This window comes from Dicentrarchus labrax, unplaced genomic scaffold (genome assembly GCF_905237075.1).
Source record: "Dicentrarchus labrax unplaced genomic scaffold, dlabrax2021, whole genome shotgun sequence".
In the NCBI taxonomy this organism is placed as follows: domain Eukaryota; kingdom Metazoa; phylum Chordata; class Actinopteri; family Moronidae; genus Dicentrarchus; species Dicentrarchus labrax.
The window spans coordinates 2,030,254-2,055,963 of record NW_026136706.1 but is presented as its reverse complement, the minus strand read 5'-3'; the positions used below and the strand labels follow the sequence as shown (position 1 = coordinate 2,055,963).

Below are 25,710 nucleotides of genomic sequence, written 5' to 3'. Positions count from 1 at the left end.
GATCTCATATGTGGTGAATTAAATGTTTTACTTGCTGCTATCTGGATTCAGTTCCAATGATGTGCTATCAAATTGTGAAAGATCTTTCAGAAAAGGACTAAAATTGATCAATGAACAACACGTTCTCCCTCCCAGTTCATCAACTACATAGATACTTTATTAATCCCCCTTCGGGAAATTCAGGTGTCCAGTAGCTCAAACCGTTAGCATAGCTTAAAAAACAAAAGCAGTAGTAACTGCCATTTGCTTTAAAATATGGCGCTGTAGGTACCAACGCTAATGTCATCTATAGACACACAGATTAGCAACAATAAATACACAATGTCCACAACTTCCGGTCAGCATTAATACATCTGCAACATCCACTTAGACTTTCAAAATAAAGCTTGTGTGGTTGCAGTTGGGTTAGGTTTAGGCACAAAAACGGTTTAGTCATAAGTTACATACCCGATGTGAGTATGTTACATAAGTTAACGTCATTATGTTATCGCTGCTTCTATGTGAGTGGCACAGATGTGAAACTACACTTTCATGAACTCCGTATGACGTCAGATTTAATATTTAAGCTTTAAAACGTTAAAACGGGAGGTCAAGTTTATGTTTTTGAGATCATGAAGATGTTAAATAAAACATCAGGCGATCAAATTTCATCCCAATCTCTCCAGAAACTGAGATATTTGTAAAGATTATAAATATATTTGGATGAAAGTACTGGAACCACTATGCAGACGTCTCCATACTGAGCTCATCTGCACCGCCACACATCACTTTTAAGCTGTAAATATTGTATCAGCCACACTGTGCTGTGCTGAATACTTCACACGTTCTGTGTGCAGGCCATTTTATAATTCATAATGAATATGCATGACATACTGTATATAGCAGCATCCTCACGAGGCACGCTCCGTATCTATGGAAACACTGAAGATGCTGATAATCTGTGCTCCATCATCCAACTTTATAACAGTTTATTTACCCTCCATTATCTGCTCCTGCCTACAGACTGCTGCTACCTGCGTCAGTCCCTGATCAGGTCTCTAAACCACCCAAACCGCCCACTCCGGACTACTTTTACTGGAAGCCTTCATGCCCAGGCAGTTCATAATGAAACAGTGAATTGCGGAAGGTTGTGATGTTCCCGGACTGACCTGCCAAAAAGGACAAAGACGTCACACGCTAATGCGGAGTGAACTGAACCAACTGGCCTCGCCTCTGGTGTCATTTGTATGTTAATGTTCAGTGTCACCGACTTCTAATTAGCAAATGAATAATAATGAGGACAAAGAGGTGAAAATGAGTCCGAGTGAAGCCAAATCCAAATCCTGAAATCTGAAACCTCCATTGATAAAGTTCCCTCACTGATGTAAATCACATAAAAGTAAAAAATTAATTCCAAAAATCACTGAAACATCATGGATACACAAAAGTTACACAACTAATGTTTAAGCTACATGAAGTGATGCTAATGCTAGCCGTGTATATTACAGTCCGTGTGCTGTCTTGAGTTGAGAGTGTCTCCACCAGTTCAACACAGTCTGAAGATCTGCAATTTAGTTTTAGTTTGTATGACTCATGGGACATTTTTACTTTTCATCAGCAGTGAGTGAACAGTCAGTGTACTTCACAACCAACAGATACCAAACCAAAATTGAGAAACAAGCTGTTTTGTGTGAAGAAAAAAACAGTATGTGTTGTTTTTTGTTTTTATTTTAAAAAGAAAAAGAAAACAGGTAATTTTCTGTTTTTCTTTTTTGTTTTAAATTAAAAATGGAAAACCAAAAGGAAAACGTCAGTTAACAACCACTGGGGTCACTATCAACAACGGTTTAATGAAAGTTACTTAATAGTTACTTACTTAATAATGCTGAAATACTTGATCAATCAAAAGTCCACAGCAGTCACATCCAGAGACATTTCTGACCCACTGTCATTTCACTCTTCCTGTTCGTCCACAATCAGCACTCTTCAATGTATTCAGCACTGAGCGTAAAGACTCTAATGTATGGACAGAGTGCAGGGCCTGCCATTTCTAGTGTGACTGGGACTCCCTCTTTACCCTTCAGCTGAGAGACAGGGTCATGGCCCAGATATCAGTCAGCGCTCGCTGCAGCAAATTACTTCTAATAAAGCCTTTAGAAAGGCACCATTAACCACAGAGAGCGATGGGCTGCAGCCGCGGCGGCAAATCCAATCTGCTCCAATCAAATCATTGTCCAGAGAAACGGGCCAGCTCCGACCCCGTAATGATCACTGAGAGAAGGGTAGCATTTTGCATTTAACATTCAAATAGCCATCAGCGTATAAACTGCTGAAACAGAAAACATCTTGGCAGGTTTTCAGAGGTTTATCAAAGAGCACAGCTGGTTTCAGCGACTCTCTGCTGGAAGGAAAAAGCTGATGTTGTGTTTGAGGGAAATTTATGCTAAAACAATTCAGTCTCACTCCCAAATCAGATACTGCAGCTTGGGCAGTGGCCTGCTGCCCAAAAATATAACGCTGTAGTTTTCCTTCTACTGTCAGTCAGGTGACGTAGTATAAAGAATGAGAAAGCACATGGAGCAGGTGGGGTGGATGGCCCAAATATGGTGCCCTGTGTGAGGCCCAAAGTTACATAACATAACGTTGGATCTTTTCCTAATCCTAACCAAGTAGTTTTTGTGGTTAAACCTGCAACCGCAAGCTTTATTTTCAAAGTCTAACCAGACGTTGCATATTTGTTATATAAGTAATTTAACTAATTGAATTTAAACTGCAGAGCCCCACCTGTCCAGAAATAACACTATTTCACACACAGTTTGGTGACTGATGGCTCAACGTTCTTTGGACTGCTATGATTGGTCAAATTTGCAGATAAAAAGAGGTGGGCAAAATTGTACAACATTGCAAAAGAATTCACTGGGATTGGTTGAATTTGTGTTAGTTAATTATTGTGATTGCAACACTTCCAGGAAGGACTGATCATTGCTAATTTGACCATGGACCATGGTGCTAGGGGGATACCTCCAGTGGAGCACCACTGACAGAAAAGAATCACAAGGAAATGTTTGGCTCGAAGGATTGAGGAGATTTTCAAGTGTAGCAAATTTCTGATCCCTCAACACTCAAGAAAAGCTGTTTCACAATAAAAGCCTAAAGCCAGGCTCAAAGGCCATAATGCTTTTAATGTGAAACATCTGCAGGAAGTCTTTAGTAGTAACAATATTTATTGTAGCTTAGCAGTGATTGAAAAAACAGTAAAGTAGACGCTATTGGAAATCATTTTGATGATGTAGCACCATTCTTAGTGTTTTTTATTAGTAAGTCTTTTTTTAATTCTGACCATTATTTACTTTTATTTTAGTGTCTGAAGATGCCGCCATTTCATTATTTTCTATCATTTCAGATCACTATGCGTTCATCATCATTATTTATTTGTTAATGGTGAAACTGCATCTCAGTGACACCAATGTTTGTTTTCTGTACTTTCTGTTTTCACTGTCTCCTTTTCCCCGACAGTCATTATCACTTCATCAGGTTACTGCCCTGCAGAAACACTCATAATTAGCCGCTGCCTAAAATTAGCAGTGAAAAGGCTGCATCAGCGAGGGACAAGCAGCAATTAGTGGCTGATGCAGAGGCTGGCTCCACAGACCGGAGGCTGAGGACAGGTTGCAACAAAACATTCATTTTCTTTCTTGTCTGACTGTGTGGCGGTCGGCTGCCGGCGCTTTGTGAGCTTTCTGTTTCCTCCCGCTATCTCTCTGCACATATTTCTCTCTTTATCTCTCAGTGCAGTCATTTAATTTTCTCACTGTGAAGACGTTTTATTGCAGCTACTGAAGAAATAGTTCCTGTGAAAATGGTTTGTTCAGCAGAGAAAATCTGGACAAATAAAACCGAAATTATTATTTTATTACAGTATTTTACTATCATAGTGTATATTTAGCATGTTAATTCTTGAGGACAAATATGTCCACTAACAGTAGTAGTTGTTTGTTCCACTAACAGTAGTTGTTGTTTGTTCAACTAACAGTAGTTGTTGTTTGTTCCACTAACAGTAGTTGTTGTTTGTTCCACTAACAGTAGTTGTTGTTTGTTCAACTAACAGTAGTTGTTGTTTGTTCCACTAACAGTAGTTGTTGTTTGTTCCACTAACAGCAGTAGTTGTTTCTGCCACTGACAGACTCAGGTTGTTGTTGTCAGTGTCTGACAGCATTATAGAAAGGATCCCTACAGAGATAGACCTTTAGTTTAACCACAAACAGCCGTAATATCACTATCACTCTCCACCAGACTCCAGAGACAGAAACACTCATTTTACCTTCAGATCATCATAACTTCATTAAAGTGGACAGAAACTTAAACTCATTAAAAGCGTCTCTGTTATCTATCTTGACATAATTGATGTACTCAAGTGGACATTCAACTCTGATACTATGTTAAGCCTCTTTTTGTGTACTTTGTTTTTACACGTTATAGCCTGTGTCAAAATGTATTATTTTTATTTATTTATTTTTTAAAATATTTTTTATTATTATATATGTGTGTGTTTGTCTGTTGCTTCAATTGTTAAGAAAATTGACAATAAAAATATTTCTGGAAAAAAAAAAAAAGCGTCTCTGTTAGTGTTTCCAACAATCACCAACTCTGGTTTGGTGGAAATAAATCCTTAATTCACCGACGTAGATGATAAAAACAGCAGTTTCAGTCGGAGCAGACCGGCTATGGAAACAAACCACAGAGAGGCTGCGATACAACACAGGCAGAGGGAGAGAGACACCATGTGACTCTGTGTCTTTATACAGAGAATAGCTGTTTGCTGATATATTAATGTTAATAATCTTATATATAGCATTTAAATCTGACATTTTATAAATCGAATGATTGGTTAATCAATTTTTTGCGATTTGGAGATAAAACCAGAATGTTTGATGTAAATTTGCAATACATGAAAAAGATTCAAAGATTTAAAATCGTAGCTATCAGGTAGCATTAGCATGTCGCCACGAGCCGTAAGAAGCCAGTTGATGACCCTCAACGAGCAGACGGCTAACGCTCAGTCTGTGTGAGAGCCGCTGAATGCGTCTCCGTTACAACACTGCTGCTCTTTAGTCTCTGAATCAATCCACTGTGGATTGCTTAAAACTCCAGCAATGCTATTAGCGTGGCTGTGGCTCGTGTTTCAAATCCATTTAATCCACTTAGGACCTGAGAGCCGGGGGGGGTCAATACAGCCGCCAGCTTGATAAAGAAAGAAAAGAAAAGAAAGTACATTTGAAACAGGAGCAGCTTCATGTGTGTCTGACTAATGAAAACAGGCAACGAGGAGGAGGAGGAGGAGGAGGAGGAGGCTCCTAATGACGTTCAAAATAAATCTATATATAGCAACAGGAATCAGAATATCCAGATATGTAATATTATATGTTAAAATATCTGTACAAACATATTCCAGAGTATTTTATTTAATATCAGATTGTCAGATAGGGCCGATTAATTGATTTTAGCTAACTATTACACACAGTCAGCAGGTTAGCAGTAAATATTGTCACATCTAAGTCGGTGAATGAAGGATTTATTTCCACCAAACCAGAGTTGGTGATTGTTGGAAACACCAACAGAGACGCTTTTAATGAGTTTTATTTTGTTTCTTCTTATCTTTAATTATTAAAAATGTCAGTGGGCTTTTGAATGACATTTCGACTCAAACATCGCAATTGTTTTAAAAAAGCTGCAGTGAAATCAGACATTATAGGACGCGACGATCCCCAAAAGATCCTGCAGATCAAGACTCACATCCACCAATGTGACAGACAAAAGTGATTCTGTCGTTAAAATAATGAGAAACCTTCTCAGAATAATGACTTTGTGATATTAAGTCAATATTTATAATAAGTTTCTCATTATACTGACACATTGGTGGAAGTGAGCTTCCACAGGAGCAGCAGTATCACACACACACACCTCCAGGGCAGCGAGTTTTAAATGTCACAGGTCTGATTCTGTTTGTGTGTGTGTGTGTGGGTGGCGGCGCCTCCAGTAGGCGACAGCGCTGAGTCACACAGGATGACCAGATGGTGTTAGAGAACGAGAGAGAGTCACCAGGGAATCACAGAGAGCGACAGAGAGAGAGAGAGAGAGAGAGAGTTTGGTAGCTAGCATTCCTCCAGCCGTGACTGCTCTCTGCATTTTAAACACCTTCCCTTCTGTCGCTCTCTGCAGGACCGACCAATTAGCATCGCTCACAAACACACACACACACACACACACACACACACACACACACACGCATGAATATTTACATTGAGCCCACCGGAGGCAGCGCTCACACTCTGACCACAGATCAAAATCCATGAGAGTGCGACAATTTACACTCGAGACGAAGGTTTGAATGTGGTAAATAAAGAGGAGTCAGGGTTGATCCTCGTTATTTACAGCTATATAATATAATGTAATATAATATAATAAGAATATTCTCATAGAAGGACACCAGGAACAGAAGAGTAAAGCTCAAAGCCGTACGAGAGGTTCTATATCTAAACTGTACAATGAACCCAAACACATTTAATCCAGTAACTTCCACTAAATTGAGTTGTGTTATAATAATTTAATAATATTTATTAAATGGTAGTAACTGACTTATGAGCAACCAACATGAACTATTCTGTGAACAGTTAACTAAAATGACAAACATAAGGATTAGCATTATTTTCACATCTAGGTCGGTGAATTATGGATTTATTTCCACCAAACCAGAGTTTGTGTTATTTCTGTTCACTCTGAATAAATTAAATTACGATGATACGATGATATGTGAGGTAAAATTAGTGTTTTTGTTTATGGAGTCTGGTTTACAGACTAAGACAGATTTAGTGAATTTTATTTATTTCTGTCGCATTGTTTTTGTTTGATATATTAATGTTATAGTGCAACATTGTGTCTATATAAAACCTTTAAATGACCGTCCTGATTTTTAATTATTAAAAATGTCAATGGGCTTTTGAATGAGGTTGGATTTCTCTGCATGAAAATAAATTGATTCCTGGGTAACAGATGCAACATAAACCTAAATCACTCTTTGCTTCCCCGCCAGATGGGAAGGCTACTGTGTGTGTGTGTGTGTGTGTGTGTGATCCAGTTCAGTAGCAAACAAACAAACAAACAAACAAACGCTGTTTCTCTCTCACAGAGCTGATGATAAAAATCAAAGCTATGCGGACTGTGCTTTTCCTGTTTGTTATTGAGTGAAGCGAGGTGTGTGTGTGTGTGTGTGTGTGTGTGTGTGTGTGTGTGTGTGCTGATAATCATTCAGTGTGACGGCCAAACACTCCTCCACCCATCACAGCTTCAGCTCGACAGTGCAGCATTTTCCATCCCCCTCCTGTGTGTGTGTGTGTGTGTGTGTGTGTGTGTGTGTGTGTGTGTGTGTGTGTGTGTCCTCAGCAAGGACACTTACAACAACACAGTAAATGTGAATTTATGGAGCCGACAGAAATGGCGAGAAATGAGCTGCGAGACTTCAGAATAACCTCAGAGATTATTTCTCCAGGTGGAAGAAGATAATCTGATTCACTGTAAACTGAAGTGAAAGCTGTAAAAGAAATATACATTACTTTCATGATGGATTAATCTGAACATAGTGGAGCCTTTTAGCAGCTAAAGTGACAGATATTTCCCTGAGGAGCTGGTGGAAACCAAAAGCAGGTAAAAGAGAGAATATTAGATTTAGATTGATCAGGATGTATTTATTAAAGCTGCAGAGTGAAACACTGAGGACACTGATCTATTGTCAGTTATGTTTATATGTATGTTTCCATTAGTGTTTAATCACCTGAATATAACAATCATTGTGTGTTTGTTACCTTAAAATGAGACGTTTTTATCTACAGAGGCAGCGGGTCCTCTGGTCCGCCATGTTTCTACAGTAGCCCAAAACAGACAAACCAAACACTGACTCTGGATTGGATCACAGCCATCGTAGTTTCTCCAAGCATTATTATAATCTGAGAGCTGTTCAGTTAATTGAAATTTGGACCAGTGTGTAGGATTTAATGGCAACTGAATACCTCTCGCGTCCGTATTTGACGTCCTGGGAATGAAAATGGGCTGTGAAGTGTGGAGAAGAAACTAATGTGGCCACAAAAACTACAAAAGGTCCGAACCGAGAGCCAGTGTTAATTAATAATATTCTAATTGTTACACACTGGACCTTTAATGTCTGTGTTTATCTACAGAGTCATATTTTGAAGGTGAGGTGAGGTTTGACGATTTGGGATTGAGATCAGGTTCAGAATCGTATTTCTTTTTCCTCCTCACTTGATCATGAACAGACGTTGGTTATAGGATGTTATATTGTTTATTGTAAACTGTGTCCACTTACTTTTGGCCAATAATCTGCATGTCTGTCGAGGTGTTAGCAGAAACCAAGAGCACCACACGCTAACGATTCAACGATGGAATAAATTAATAAAGAAGAGGGGAAGTAACGATGAGTGTGTGTGTGTGTGTGAGTGTGTGTGTGTGTGTGTGTGTGTGTGTGTGTGTGTGTGTGTGAGTGTGTGTGTGTGTGTGTGAGTGTGTGTGTGTGTGTGTGTGTGTGTGTGTGTGTGTGTGTGTGTGTGTGTGTGTGTGTGTGTGATCACAGCCTTGTATTATCCTCACACTAAATGGGCTGATTGACAGAAGCAGCGAGGTGAGGCGGCTCCGTCTGTTCCCGTCCCCTCTAATTACAATCAGGGAAAACTAAAAGTGGCAGAACTCATCAGTGATCCTCCTCCGTGCTCTGATAACGGCAGTCAGAGCCGATACCGGGGCCGCCATTACCGGGGCCGCCGATACCGGGGCCGCCGCTCGGGGGAGCCCTGAACGTACAGTTCGTATCCAAAGCAACAGGTCCCAGGTTATGATATCATGGTAACAGACTGAGGCTGAAGCTAACAGGTTCCACATTTTATTGTGGGAATGTTACAGATTACAGCTTTATAGAGCACAACCTAAAAGTCATACACCAGCTGCTTTAAGCCTCATATTTGGAGGAACAAGCCAATATTGGCGCCATAAACCACATCGGTCTCGCCGCACTGAGGACATCTGCCATATTAGACGCTCTGAATCAGATCCTGCTTTAACACGATGTACCCAATCACCGTGACAAATAGCATCCAGACGACACTGATGAGCTCAGACAACAGGACGCAGCGGCACAGCTGACGGCGGGACGGCGTACAGCGAGACACAAAGTGACTGCAGGCTCAATGGTCTCCGACACAGACGAGGTCATTCTGTCTGCGATGATCTAACCGAACATCTGCTGCTAGCTCGAGGCCTCAGGGCAGAGACTGAACACTGACACTGAGACTGAACACTGAGACTGAGACTGAGACTGAACACTGACACTGAGACTGAGACTGAACACTGACACTGAGACTGAACACTGAGACTGAACACTGAGACTGAACACTGACACTGAACACTGAGACTGAACACTGACACTGAGACTGAGACTGAACACTGAGACTGAGACTGACACTGAGACTGAACACTGAGACTGAACACTGAGACTGAGACTGAACACTGAACACTGAGACTGAACACTGAGACTGAGACTGAGACTGAACACTGAGACTGAACACTGAGACTGAACACTGAGACTGAACACTGAGACTGAGACTGAGACTGAACACTGAGACTGAGACTGAACACTGACACTGAACACTGAACACTGAGACTGAGACTGAACACTGAGACTGAACACTGAGACTGAACACTGAGACTGAGACTGAGACTGAACACTGAGACTGAGACTGAGACTGAACACTGACACTGAACACTGAGACTGAGACTGAACACTGAGACTGAACACTGAGACTGAGACTGAACACTGAAGACTGAACACTGGACTGACTGGTGTGTTTTCCTACAGAGATATTCCAGGTTGTTCCAGGTGGAAACAGAGAGAGTCCACAACACAGAGTCCAAAGTCAAAGCTAACATTAATGCTAAGCTCGTGGAACATATTGTCTGATTGTGCTGTTAGCTGGATAATGTTAGCTTGTTTGCAAATGCGGACGAATTGCTAGATAGCAAAATAGCAAAATACTGTCAGCTGGCTTCATTCGGACTCCCAGGGATCTAACATTATCGCTTGCATAACACTATGTGAGTATCTTTCTATTAGCCAAGAATGATGTGAGGCAGGGGCATCCAACTAGCTAACTGTAGCTTAAGCTAAGCTGGGGTTGTGTTAGTGCCCTTTAATCAGCTAGCTGTTGCTCTACTTAGTATTTTTATATTGTGGCGCAGTGGTAAAGACTAACAGACGAGAGACTGATCGAATGAACCAAACTCCAGCTGAAAAAAGGCGTTTTTAGATTTATTACGAAGCCTTTACAATAACTCCAATCTTCACCTGAAACCAGTGGAAAGACATTTGTTTCACACACAGAAACGTTCTCACTCTGCAGTCGTTTGGATGGAAGCTTCCAAAAAATGTGATGAGAGATCCAGATGTTTTGGCCTCCACAGCGAGAGAGAGTTAAAACTACATTAACCCTAATTTCTAAGCTCAGGCGGAGGTCAGTTAAACTATAGAAAGACAAGAAGTAAAAGAAAGTCTCTGCTTTCACTGCTGGTCCCGTCTCATTTAAAGAGGTTTAATGAAGAGAGTGAGACTGGTTCACCATGGTGGATCAGTCCGGAGCTGCAGACCGGATCGTTCTGTTTAAAGAGTCAAACTGAAGTCAGCGGGTCCTAAAACCAGAACAATAAATCTGTCAGATCAACACTTCACACTCTGTGAATTGAGTCTTCCAGTCTGGTCGTTTCTCTGCAGCTGATCAGTCCAAAAAAAGATCAATGCACACAGACGTCTATATGTCTCTTGTTATATATCATAGTGTGTCACCCTGTCTCTCCTGGAAACAGCAAATACAGTTTGCACATCAGAATGTAATTAAAGACATTATTTTATGTTTTACTTTGGTCTGAATGAACCAAACTTTACTTGAAAAAGATTCTGCAAGTCAGTAGTATCACAAAGTCATTCATTTTGAGATGCTACGTCAATATTTTGAAATGCTATCTAACTATATTAATAAATTGGTTTCCATAGTATTTAGATTCATTGTGGATCCATTAAAACCTGAAACCAGTTGAAAGACATTTTAGGTTTCTTCCTGAATAAACCTGCAGCTTCATCAGTCTGATGCCTCACTGGGTGGAGGGTCACCAGGAAACGTGCTCAGCAGGAGGCAGAGATCAGAGAGGCAGGTAGCTCGTTCTGTAAGAATACAACTCCCAGAAAACAACCTCCATTTCACTGCTTCCTGCCTCCTCTGCTGCTGCTGCTGCTGCTGGATAAACCGAAGATACAGAGGAAGAAGAACTGATTGCTGCTTCATCACGCTGTTGCTTTTATTGCTGAAGAGAAATCACAGCGGGGCGGCTCTTACTCCTCATCACCGCCAACACACTTCACTCTCTGTGCGACTGAAAACACTGAACAACAATAAAGTTTATTCAGCTGCAAACACACTCATACATATTTATGGTCCACACACACACACACACACACGCACTCTCTCTGGCGGGTTTTTAATGGAGGCGCTGTTGCGTAGAGGCGTTTATTCAACTTCTTCTCATCTGATTCACACCAGCAATTAAAGAGATGCCTTTGGGGGAGGGGGTGAGAGAGGGAGACACACACACATAGAGGGGGGGGGGGGGAGATCAGCATCGAATCGAGAGGCGATAAGGCTTCCTGTGACTCCATTGTCACATTCAGACGAGACAATTTGTCAAACGGGATTCATGAGCAGAGACGTTTTATTGTGACTCGATCAAAAGAGGTGGGAGGTGGAGAGGAAAATCGTTTTATCAAAAAATAAATAAAAAATAGATCATCTCTCTCTGAGTGTGTGAATAACAGGCTGATATATTCATGCTGCACAATATTACACATGTCTGTGTCAGAGCTGGAAGCGTCGGTTACTGGTTCCTCATTGTGCTCACAGATGTTTATTTCACCTGAGAGTCACAGCAGACTGAAGGCTGTAAGAAGGCTCCGCTCACAGCGCCCTCTAGCTCCCGTTCTGCTTATTAACGTCCGGAGACGGCGTATATAATGAGCGGAGCTGCATTATATGTAACGGCCAGCAGGGGGCAGCTCCATCGGTTGCAATAACACTGATACCATACAGTCTTATGGAGAAGTTGATGAATGAAGCTCAGTAAACAGTTTCCTGATGAGTTTCTGGTCTCGGTCTCTAGTTTCAGTCTTCTTCCATACAGCATGATGTTCATTTAGTAACTGATGGTCCCATTGAGAGTAAAGAACTAGATAAATAACCAGTTAGCTAGTGTTTTTCCTACAGACAGAAACAATCACACCACCTGATCAGCTAGCGTAACATCAATCGTTTGCTAGCTGTAGTTAGATCTGGACATCTGAATGTTTTGCTAACATTAGCTAACTTTAGATGTGACTATAAATATATAACTGTTATCTTTTAACCATCTTCAGCTCCACAGAGCGTCCAGCTGTCCACTGTGGGAATATATTCAGGCCTTCAGTTCGCTCTTGCTTCGCGACCCCGGTGTTGACCTCTGACCTTTCACGAGAGTGGAGACGCTGTTAGCAGCAAAGCTTCAGTCAACAGATTCACAACTTTAGAATCAGACCATCGACCGGTTTGTGGTACATCCAGATGCATCCAGATGTTTATCAGTAAATCTTTACACCTTCAGTCTCAATCTCAAAATCACTGGACTGTTTTTGCTCATTATTTTGTTTCGGGGACGAGGGCCCTTCAGCGACGGCTCGTAGTGACTCGTAGTGACTCGTAGTGACTCGGAGACAAACCTTCTGTGTCTGTAAACGCCAACATAAATGAAACGTTTTGGTGTCTTGGCTATAAAAGACATATTTCCAGAGGCGAGACGCATGTAAAGGAGCTCCTGACAGGTTGTTCTTCTGCATGAACACACCCGTGGGTCTGTCTCCTCCCGCTCACATAAACTATTGAAGATGGTGGAGGACAGATTGAAAGCCCTCCCATCTATGTATGTTTTCTCTCACAGGCAGGTGAGGCGGAGGGGGAGGGAGGGGGAGGGAGTTTTATATGAGGGAGCAGCAGAATCTCAGTGTGGACGTTCAGACCACAGAGGACACCTCAAGGTTGAACCACACTGAGCTAAATTATTCACCAGCCTCCTCGCTCTGCAGTGTGTCCACAATCCACAAAATGACCTTTATATAGGAAACACAACGCTGCCCCGAATCCCGTTCTGTCAACATTATAACGTTAATATTAACCGAAGGGCAGACAACCTTTATCAACAGTAAATAAATACAAATCTGTCTGGAGCCGCAAAACATATCTGAGTGTTATAATGCAAAGACCAGGGCGATGAAGAATGTCAGTTTAACCCTTTAAGATCCTCCGTTATATTGTTCCCATATTTAACTCAACTCAAACTCAGTTTATTTGTGTTTTTATATTAAAATCCAATCATTCTGTCTTCCTGTGAAAACTAAATGTGACGCGTGTTTACGTCAGCATGAACTGATTTCAACCAATAACATCCTGATACTCACTCGTCAATCAATCTTCAACTGTCAGTGACACAGAGTGAAGATTCATTAGTTAGTTAGCTCACTGATTACTGTACAGACACAACTTTATCTGTTTGTATGAAACTGGATCAGATTTTATGGAGAGATTATTGTTTCTGGTTTTCCCTCCGACGTCCTCCAGCTAACTGCTAATGTAGCTGCCGTTAGCGTTAGCAACCGAACGGGGCTCAGCAGCCTCGCAGTGAACCTCAGAGACAGACAGAGGACAGTTGGACGACAGCGGTACCGAGTGGATTTATGGAGGTTCCAGATGGACTCGTTGCTAAAAGAAGCTAACTGTCGCCAACAGTAATGTTAGAAGACATTAGGTAGTTAGCTTGTGCAGCTAACGTTAGCTGACTTCGCCCCGGGGTGTATCAGTATCCGATATTATTATTATTATATTATATTCTATGTGTGTCAGGTATCTGCGATTACGCCTCAGTGCACCGATCCAATCCCATATAACGACTTCCTAGCAGCGCCCCGTTTGCCTTTGTTTTTCCCAGGATTGTGAAGTCATGGACGAACATCAGGGATAGCAATAATACCACTTTAAGGCCATTGCCAGTCTGTATCCACTCTCCACTCTGACAGTATTGATTGTGAATACGAGACTCCGCAACCCACCGGCTGACGAGAGGTTCAGAGTCGGCAGAAACAAACATTCATTCACATTCTGTTTAACAGAATTAATAGAAATTGGGTTAAAATCAGCGACACATTTGTAGTTTTCTGTGGTATATTGATGTTATATTATTGATGTTATTGCTGCATGAAACTGAGAATACTTTTATAGTTTTACTTCAGGATGATTTCGTACGCAGGTCTTTTACTTCCACTGAAGTATTTCTATTATTGTTGGCTCATTTACTTCAGTAGGCCTGAATAATGTGAATACTTTCCACCTCTCTCTCTCTCTCTCTCTCTCTCTCTCTCTGTGTGTGTGCAGGTCGTACTAACAGTAACTCCTGTGACTTTCCATTTTAATAAGCCCGCAGCAGAATGAGAAAGCTGCCCAGCATCGATCTGTTTTTCCTCCGGCTTTATGGAGGGCAGGAGGGAGGAAGAGATGTCAGATTTTCCCTCAGCTGGATGGCAGCAGCTGGTCTAGACATGAAATCACCAACCACAGGATGAGACGGAGGTTCCCAGGACTGAACGGTCCTCACAAAGCCTCAGAAACACATTTACATAATGCTCATTTGTTTTACTGATAGACCTTTTTCACAGCAGCTATTCTGGACATGAACCCATAGGGTAAACACAGGTGTTAGCAAGGATACTAATTATGGTTCGGTTCCATCTTAGTGGAGCAGATTGTACAATAGCTGAATGGAACCGGACCTTGATTGGTAACACCTGTGTTTACCCTATTTCATGTCAAACTGGCTGCTGCTGTGAAAAAGGTTTATTACCATGTGTTGGGTAGAGTAGTGCCCCCTAATGGCAACAGGCAGCCTTGTATCATCTGATATTTATGTGACATTTTCATGGTGCCGTCCACGTAACGATTGTAGATAATTAGATTTTAATTAGCGTTTTTTTAAAATGTGGTTGTGATCAACGACCCGCAGGCGCCATCTTTGTTTTATCTCTACGTTAGCTCCATGTTAGCGTTAGCTTTTTGTTTTCTGTTAAAACTTGAACCACATTTCTTTCCGATATGAATCTGCTCCTGTGACTCAGCACTTACTGGAAAACACACGTCACATATTCATTTAAATCCTTTTTCCTTCTTCCTGTTTGGAGCCACGAGGACGATTTGTTTCCTCCGTTCGAACCTTATCTCCTCTAACGATTCTGTTCCTCCGTCCTGCCACAACCAGTCACCGCTGCCTTCCCCTGCACTCTCCTCCAATTGTGTTTTTCTTACTTCTCTTTCTGTTTTTCTGCCCCTCTCTCCTTTTTCTCTCTCCATCCTTGCCTTCCTCCCCACCAGTCACGGTGATGAAGTGGCCAGTGAGTAGCCGTCTCTGCCGGTAATCACCACGGTAACTCATAGCAGCGCCACAGCGCCGGCAACACGCCATCCATCACCGCCTCTGCTGCTGCGGGAAACTGATATATCAAGATGTAAATTGTGGCCTTGCTGCTCCTCCACTGTCTCCACTGAGGAGGAGGAGGAGGAGGAGGAGGAGGGAGAAAACTGGGAAAAGGAGAAGAAAATTCGAGGGAGGAGAAACCTGAATGTCTGAGGACGCTGGCGGAGTTAATCCATCCTAATCCAGCCTTATTGCTTTCTCTCAGCCTGCAGTGATCTGAGTGCACAGTAACATCTGTATAAAACACGCTTTATATTCTCATGTTTACAACAATTCACACATTACATTCACACCTGCAGGCAACTTACTCTTAATTCACACAATTAAAGCTCCAGTGTGAAATATTGAGGAGGATCCATTGTCAGAAATATAATATTCATGTTTTCATTAGTGAGAGAGCGAGTCCTCTTCTGGTGGAGTCCGCCATGTTGAGCACCGGCTCCACCATAGTTTCTCTTGTTCGCTTAATGCGAGGGGGTTGTAAACTAGTATTATAGTATATGGTTAATTAGGTTTATTATTTTATTCCCCAATGAATTGTTGGCAGCTGCAACATGATCATGAAACACATGTCTAGGCCACGTGTTCTGTGCCGGCCGGAGGGTTCAAACCAAGTGTGACTCTCGTTGAGGAGGAATTTAATTCATTTGGAAGCAGAATCCAATCATTGTGTCTTCCTTTAAAACAAAATATGCTTACGTCAGCATGAACTAACTGATTTCAACCAATAATATCCTGACATTCACCCAACAGCATGGCTAGCTACCGGAGCAGAGACTAAAGAAACTGGAAACCTGAACTACACAAACAAACAATAATGGATAGGCAGAATATAGACAGCTACAAATATATATAAATCTATTCTCTAAATTTCCAGGTTTTCCAGATACTCAAGCGGGAACCCTGCAAGCTGCAAGCCTATTGGTGCACTGATGAGTTTTACTCTATAATTTGGTACCGAATGACAGAAAGACATCATACGATACTCAGTAGCATTGACACAGTTCGATCGGTGCCATGAAAGTACGGTACCCGGTCCTTGTTGTCAATATGATGCCTGAGTTTCAGTATTGACACCAAAATAAAAGCAGAACTACAGAATTAGTCACCAAATGATCAAAATCGCAGGTAAAATGTGTGACAAGCAGCATTATAATGAAGTACTGTAGAGCTGCAGAGGTCACCTGCTCTACAGCTGTTATTACGGATCCCGAAAAAATGTCACATCATCACAATTTTTCTAAACGCAGATGTAAAAGACCCTAATATAACTTAATATAGCCTAATATGACTTAATATAACCTAATATTATCTAATGTAACTTAATATAACCTAATATGACTTAATATAACCTAATATTATCTAATATAACCTAATATAACTGTCTATTATTAGTAAATAACAGTAAACAGGACGATTAACCTCCTCAAACGTTCAGTCTCAACAGTTTTGGAAACATTTTGGTCGACAGATGCCAAACAAGCTCACTAACAGCTGTTACTCCTGTTGATTGGAAGAGTCATTATCTGTGTCCAGAGATCAAAACTGAGCAGAAAGTAAAGAAACATCACTCACTGTTGGAGGTCGGCTCCCTGCTGACGGTGCCTGAGGAGACACAACACACAGCTGATCAGTCTGCACGTCCTAAAGGAGTCAATGTGTTCAGATCTGTTCAGGTTTCAGTCATTACATCATCTCAACCCCGCCAGCCCCCTGAAGCAGCACCCAGTCTGTTGGTGGAGGAGGCGCTAATAAAACTGCTGTATGATTTACAGCATCCACACACACACACACACACACACACACACTGAGCAGCTGGGCTGGGCTGACCTTTCTAAATAAAGGGTAGGCAACTGAAACAAAAGCAGTAAAACTGAGTGTAGAAGAGCTGATGTGATCAGAAAATCTCTGGAGGAAAAGTCTGTTCAGCCTCAAACAAATGGCCGCTGACCATCAATCAAACAATACGTTTGAATCAGCCAATCAGAATCAGCCGCGGGGTTACATTGGAGTACTGCAGGGGTACTTGGGATTGTTTTTTAAATGTTAATTTAAAAAAATAACGTCATGCATAATATCTGAAATAATTAAACTGTAATATGTTAAATAAATTGCTTTGCGGTGGTGAGGGGTAAATTAATAAAAAAAAGTTCCCTTTTGTTTTTAAGGTAATAAAAGTGTTAATCCGAGCACCTATGTCTGGTTTTACTTAGTCCTAACGTTGTCTTTGGAAAGCTAACAGTCAGTTTTTCACATTAAACGTGAGGACGAGGACTAACCGATGAGTTTTACAAATGTAATGCTAGCTCAGATAACGTTAGCTCGAGTTGCTTCTCTAAATCTAATAAAAAGCAGGACAGAGCTGCTAACGTTTAAACACTGATAGCATCGAGAACAGGATGAGGAAACACTGCGCAGTGAATGCTATAAGCTAACAGTGCTTTCTTTAACAACTAATAGTTAATGGGTCAGTGTACTTTGCAGCGAACAGGTTTAAGGCACATTTTCTTTAGTTTTTAGGTTTGTAAAGACTAAATGAGACACTGCAAACTGTTTAAAAGCGGAGTATCTGTGAGGAGTTGTGACAGTGAGCTGTGTTGTGTTGTTGTTCGGAGGAGGGGTTCAGTGAGCGGTTAATTATGTTCTCAGCATGATATATAACAGAGTATGACATGATGTTGAAGTAATGCAATTTCCTGTTCTTTGCTTAATGCTTTAATTGTAAGAAAATAGTTTCAAAGACATTAAGCATTAAATGAATTGATGGTTGACAGTTATGGAGCAGTATGTGAATAGAAAGTGACTAATTACTGTTTAGTGTTCAGCCATGTGAACGGTACAGAGTGTTACTGCCAGAGCACACCATATGGCAAACACGGTCCCACGCCAAGCAGAAGCAGCCCAGACTAGAATGAACCAGTCCAGCTTCCAGCAGCTCCTCTCTGCTGTACCAGTGTGCCAGTATGCTGTTACAGCGTGAGGCGAGAGGACTGACTCTCCTTCTCTTTTCAAAATGACTGAACTGAAGACTAAACCCACCGTTTATTGGAACCAAAAAATACTAAAAACTATGTATTTTTATATCAAAATCGAATATTTCCCGCTACCACTGCTCACTGGCACAGCTTCTGAAAGGTCCCAGCAAGAAGTGTTCACATCTGAAGGTAACACCCAAAACCAGTCGGGACTGAATACTGTGTTCATATCGGTCCAAAAAATGTACGGAAGGAAAATAAAACTAAGCAAAATAAAGACTGAAGATAACAACTGCAATCACACAATCCTTCACTTAAAGTTATCAAACAAAGTTATTATTTATATCATTATATGAATCAAATAGACAGTACAGACCTCTGACCTGGATCCACAGCTCTGATCTGTGCCTTGTATCTATGGCGCTGACCTATGCCCTGTATCTACAGCATTGACCTATGTTTAGGTATTACTGTATTTTAGTTCATATTAATAATGTAATTATTGTTACTATTATATAAATCAAATACACACTATAGTGCTCTGACCTGCATCTACCGTACTGACCTATGCCCTGTATCTGACCTGTGCTCTGTAACTATTGTCAAATTGATCTTATTAACTGCCTCTGAAAGACAAGTAGCGTCAAAATACTGGACTTCAGTAAAACTTGTGAAATAACGTTAATATTAATAATATCATTATTGTTGCTACTGTATGAATCAAACTACAGACCTCTGACCTGCATCTACAGTACAAACACACAACTTTATCAGTGATTTGGGTGAAACTGGATCATATCCTCCAGCTGCTCTGCCTCAACTCCGCTAACTGCTAATGTAGCAGCCGTTAACTAACTGTTAGTGTAGCAACTGAACCGCGGTAGAGAGTAAGAGAGTTTCCTGATGTCTTCCATGCTAAGAAATAGTTAGCTTGTGAGGTTAATGTTAGCTGACTCAGCTTTAGGGTGTCCAACTTGAAATCCAACTTGGACCTGTAGCACGTGTCTGGACCTGCTGAGAGCTCCCAGCTATTGGCTAATGTGACAAATCCCTCACTAACTTTTCATTTTAGTTTCATTTTGCACTAAAAATCATAAACAACAACAGCTACAAATACAATAAGATATAATATTCAGCACAACATTTGGAGACCTCCATCATACTGAATACACTGCACATAGAAAATAAACAAACCGGCACTGAGCTGCTTCCACGTAGAAAGAGTAGAAATGACACCACTTACCAGAATTACTGAGCACACACCTGAACAGCAGGTGAGCTGTTAACCTTTTCTTTGTCTTTCTTTCTTCTTAAAACTCTGCTCTTATTTCTTTTATTTCTGTTTTCCTGGTCTCCTGTGTGTGTGTGTGTGTGTGTGTGTGTGTGTGTGTGTGTGTGTGTGTGTGTGTGTGTGTTTATCTCCCTGTTTTCACTTTCATTATCATCTCAACACCAGCGGAATGATTTCTTATGCAAATGACTGCATAAATCTGCATATCACTTAACGAGATGTTGTGCGTGCTTCAGTGTGATTGCATCGATATGGATCAGTTACACTTTCTTCTATGAGCTCATGTTTATATTCATTTAAGGATTCTTCACAGTTTACCTTTTTATGAATATCACACAATCAGAAGAAACATTAAAGAGTCCTTCACTTACATATATTTGTGTAATTAGAGACCTACCAGCTGAACAGCAGCTAACCTGCTAACCATACAACCTGTTAGCATTGTCAGTGTGAGCATCATCATGTGGATATTGATCGTCTGAAGGAGCCAATAGCTCACTGCTATGAGCTAGTGTCAAACTGGCTGTGCTCTTCCTGAGTTATATCTGATAGCTAATGTCAACAAAACAGAAGACCATTTTGATGTAGATTAGCTAGTTAGCTAGCATTTTGCTAACATTGGCTAACCCTCTTCTTGGATGCCTGTTAGCATCCAGCTCAGTACAGCCTCGCTGTTAGCATGTCTGTGGTTTGTTTTTCTATTTTCTGACATTTTATAAACCAAATGTTTTATTTTTGGTCATTAATTATGAATAGCAATGTAAATGATCCTTATTTGTACCCTGTGTTGTTGTGAATTAAACATTAATTTGATTATTTTATCTGATGTTTACTGACTGAAACATTCTTATTCATACTGTGATATTAATTTGAACCGTATCACAGCGCACAAACATCACAACCACCATATTGTAGGAAATGTTTAAATGCATCAGACAGAAATTCTATTTTCAAACCTCTCTGCAGTCGGGTCCATTTATAAAGTGTTTAGCAGCAGAACAGGATTTAAATCCGACACCTTCATAATTACTGGATTTAAACTGCAGCAGACACGGAGAAGCTTCAGATGCCTCATTCATAAATATAATATTTCCCGTCTTGTTATTGGAGGCAGAAAAAAACCCAGACAATTCAAAACGAGTCTGAAATGAAAATCTGGATGAATTCATCAGGGTCGTCTCAGCAGAATACTAAAGACTGGTCTGCTTTTCAAAATAAAGCTCCAGGTCTCTACGGACGAGCCTCTCTATTCATCACACACAATAGCCGTTGTCTCCCAGAATGAAACACACACACTAATTGTGTGTTTTGGTGTTTCCTTTCTGTGGCTCTGCGTTGTGTTGATCAATCACCGGTGCAGTGAGGAGCAGGGTGAGCCGGGTGGCGGTGGCGGTGGCGGCGGTGGCGGTGGCTGGGGCGATGTACCTGCATCCCACCTATTGGCACCATCCGTGTTCCTGAGAGCCCTCGTATAAATCACCGCTAATGACACCAGGACGGAGAGAGAGGGAATACACCAGGCAGCAGGAAGCAGCAGCTATTTGGCTAAAATATTCTGCTCCTCAGGATATTGGTTTTAGGAGAGTTTATAAAGTTTATTTCACCTGCAGTGAGGACGGAGAGAACCAGCAGGAAAACCCGGTTTCCTGGTTGTACGTGTTTTTAATCTCTTTCATTTAACCTTAATTTAGCCTCATGAGGAAATTAAACCTGTTTGTCCAGGAGCGAGTTACCATCATTAACGGTGCACATAGTGAAGAACAGTTTCCTGATGAGTTTATGGTCTCTAGTAATGAGCCTTCATAAGCCCCGCCCCTTTTTGGACCTCAGTCATGTTATGCTAATCGATATGCTATATGCTAAGCTAATCTATGTTGTAAAGACAACCACATTTCGAAGATGGTTAAAAGATAAGAGAGACATAAATATTTGGCTTATGTTAGAGTAACAGTAGCTAACTAGCTAGCTAACGATTCATGTAGATTAGATGGATAAGCTAACTGCTGTGTTGTAGCTAAGCTAGCAGCAGCATGACACAATGATTTGAAGAGATTCACATTCTCACTTTCTTGCTTAATCTGCTTTAATCTGCTTGATGTCATTTTAACCAGCGAGATGAAGCTAAAGATGCCTGAACATTTTAAATCTCCATCAGAAGCATCTGAAGCCTGAATGCACGTTAATGTTCTCCATCCGTCCAGGTTGTGTTTAAGAGCAGCAGGGGAGGAAAATGGTCCCGATCAGAACTCAGGTTGTGTTTAAGAGCAGCAGCGGAGGAAAATGGTCCCGATCAGAACTTTCCTGCAGTCCAATGAGGACGGACAGAGAGTGTGATTGGATGTGATGTTGCAAAGAGAAGCTGGTTTGGTTTGTAAGTGGCGACGCCCCGCTGCTCCTTCTTTTCCTCTGACCGAAGTCAGTCGGGAGAAAAACCTTCACTGTCGTTATTTTATTTAATAAATACTCTCTGATATAACCGATGCTAGCAGCAGCTACGCTAAGGTCTCTAGCAGCCGCCATTGTTGTTTAAAGAACAGCGTCTTCTCGAGCGACACAGATTGAAACCTGACCAGATGGATTCTTTAGATACTTTGAAGAAAGCAAGTAAGTGTATTTTCTGAAACGTTGAACTATTTATTGCCTGAACGATCTGACGTCACGATACTTGATGCTGAATAAAACTTTCAGTCCGTCTCTGTTTTGATAAATAAATAAAAACCGTTCGGACAGTTCGGTCTTCAGTCGAAGGTGTTTTATTAAGAATACAAGCAACCGGAAACAGAACCGACAGGGAAGGTCATCGTCTACAGTCCGTTCTGATTTAAGCAGATTTAGTTTGACCAAACAATAAACTGCTTCAGAACCTGAAATGTTTGTTCCCAACTGGAATCAAACAGCAGCTTTTCCTCGGGAACCAAAGTCACATTCTACGTGTCGTTGTGCAACGTCTGATCTTCAACAGAACTGGTTCAAGAACCAGAACTCGTTTGGTGATCAAACACCACAAAAACTATAAAGCGAGACACCCCAGGGTCGATTTATCTTCTCTCAGGTCAAAGACTGCATAAAGGTCGCAGTGACTCCTCTGAGTTATTTTCTATCAAACCAACATATTCAGCTCCAGAGAGGATTTCCAAATTACATTTTACAAACTCTCGACTCGATGACAGCGCTGACTTAGTTATTGAGACTGTTGTTTTACAGCCTCAGTGAACATTCAAAGATCTTCTGTTTATTGTTTACTCTGTTTATTGTTTACTCTGTTTATTGTTTACTCTGTTTGGTTGGTTCAGACCTGCCTGTCTCTCCTCTTCCTGTCTCTCCTCACACACACACAGACAGATAATTGTCCATTTCTCTGCAGCCCAGCTGAGTTATTGATCCTTTAGTTCAGCTGATATATAAATAGATACGGCTGCGTATTAATAGAAGAAGAGATGTCAGTATGTATATAAATCCTTCAGCAGACTTCCCAAACTTTTATATTAACTGTATTTATTTGGTTGTAATAAAGCTTCGTACGACTCTGTGTTACATTCAATAAAACAGAAACTGCAGCGAGTCGAACGCACACAGCTGACATTAACTTAAAGCAAACATGTCTGTGTGTATTTACAGATGTGAACAGCTGTCAGACTCATCGGCTGAGGAGGAGGAGGAGGAGGAGCGCTCCTCATAGATCATGTGTCAAATTACGAGTTTTACAAAAGTCGTGTTCGCTCCTGAACGCAGCGTCGACTTCAATCAGCTCCAATTACAACACAAATCATCAAAATATAAAGTATATATATTTATATCACCTTTTCATGTTCGACTCTAATTGATTTGTGAAATAAGCCATCACACACACATGCACACGCACGCACACACACGCACACTCCCACAGGACGTCCCTCCAATAAAGAGGATTATAGATTCTACCCTGTGCACCCAAGTGTTTCCTCCTGCACAAGTCATTAAAATTTAAACCATCCCCCCTTTTAGCTGAATATCACTGTACTGCTGTGTGTGTGTGTGTGTGTGTGTGTGTGTGTGTGTGTGTGTGTGTGTGTGTGTGTGTGTGTGTGTGTGTCTGGTGTGTGTGTGTGTGTGTGTGTGAGAAAATTAGAAAGGAAGATAAGAGGAAGTGTGAGTGAAAATGTGTTTCTATCCTCTTCTGCAGCCCTGCAGGCTCAGTGGCTGGTTGCCACACACACACACACACACACACACACACACACACACACACACACACACACACACACACAGTCCTGGGGAGGAGGCGGCAGTGAGATGAATGTTAAATTTACATTTTTCTCCAAGCTGATGGTGTCGACAGGAAATACATATTTATGTCGAGGCAGCACCTCCACAGGACAATGCTGCACACACACACACACACACACACACACACACACACACACACACACACACACACACTGACTGTAATAAAGGTTTAAAAAGTTTAAAATATAGTTTAACCCAGTGGTTTCTAACCTGGGGGGTCAGGCAGCAGCTCCCTGATGTAGCTACAGTGCAGTCAGTATCTCACACACACACACACACACACACACACACACACACACACACACACACACACACACACATACTCACCCACACACACACACACACACACACACACACACACACACACACACTCAACGTAGGCTAAATAGACTGTACCTGAGATCAGCTCACCGTCCCGTTATTGTTTACAGAGTACCGTCAGTAGTGAGTTTAAATATATTTGTAATAATCGGGTCGATTAGGAAACTGTGTGTTTCTATGTGAGCTCTGTGGTTTCATCCTCTCTCTCTTTAAGCTTTCTATCTGATGAGCTGCTGCTGGGGTCTACAGGCTGTTCTTTGGGTGGTTTACCTTTATAATGGACTGTTGTGGTCTTACACTCTCATGGTGTCTCTGCTACATACTCGCTGTGGAAGAAGCAATAGTTACTATGAATTATGTGAATGTAAACATGTTTATAGTTTAATGAGTTTGTCTCTGCATGATGTACAAATAAAGTCGATTTATACGGTTACATTTCACAACAATAACACTTTTACTGGTTTTATCGAGTTCAATAAAAAAGCAGCCGTCAAAATTAGCTTTAGATAAATGTTTCCAGTCTCCGTTGACAGGCGCGGTGGAAAGATCTCAACCGGTTTTGGAGTCGGGAACAACATAATACCTTAAAAATGACTGACTGGCCTTGAAAGTGTTGGATTTCGCCCTCTGGCTCTCGCTGCCCCGCTGGATCAACACTTCACATCCTGAGGAAAAAGCCCTGGAAGCAGATCTGTGTTGATTTAGCTGCAGTTTGAAAGTGAATCCACCAGGACGTCTCACTTTGACAAGTTCACAAGTCAAACACGAGACTGGATGATGTTTCATTTTCACCACGTCCGCACCGCAAAGATTTAACTGTCATCCACCCGAGTGGACGGCAGATCCATGAGCTCATATATGAGAGTCTGTTAGCCTGTTAGCATTAGCTTCATATATTGGTTATACAACTATATGCTGAATTAAAACAGGTCGCAGCTCACAAACTAGTTCTTACGTAGAGATTAGTCGTTACTAAATATTTATTTACGTCCACTAAGGTTAAACTAGCTAACTGGACCAACTGACAGAGCTAACGTTAGCGTGCTAATATCTTCAGTACGGTCGACAAACTGACCTGAAACATGATAAATGCTGTTTAATGATTAAATATGGAAGATTTTAAGTTACACATCACTTATATAACACAACATACCAAACGTTATATGCTAATATTTGATTAAATGAGTAAATAATGTTAGTTAGCTTAGCATAATCAGATATTTC

The 25,710-nt window shown here is 41.2% G+C and overlaps 1 protein-coding gene across 2 annotated transcripts in view; it reads right to left on the bottom strand.

Moving 5' to 3' along the window:
• enox1 (ecto-NOX disulfide-thiol exchanger 1) overlaps positions 1-25,710 on the bottom strand; it is a 78,524-nt gene that overhangs the window by 37,804 nt on the left and 15,010 nt on the right. The window contains exon 2 of one of the 2 annotated variants that reach the window (XM_051402872.1): positions 17,209-17,238. The exons of the other annotated variant lie outside the window; for it this stretch is intronic. The gene's annotated coding sequence lies outside the window, so the exon portion shown is untranslated. The remainder of the gene's footprint in view (positions 1-17,208; positions 17,239-25,710) is intronic. 2 annotated transcript variants of the gene reach the window in all.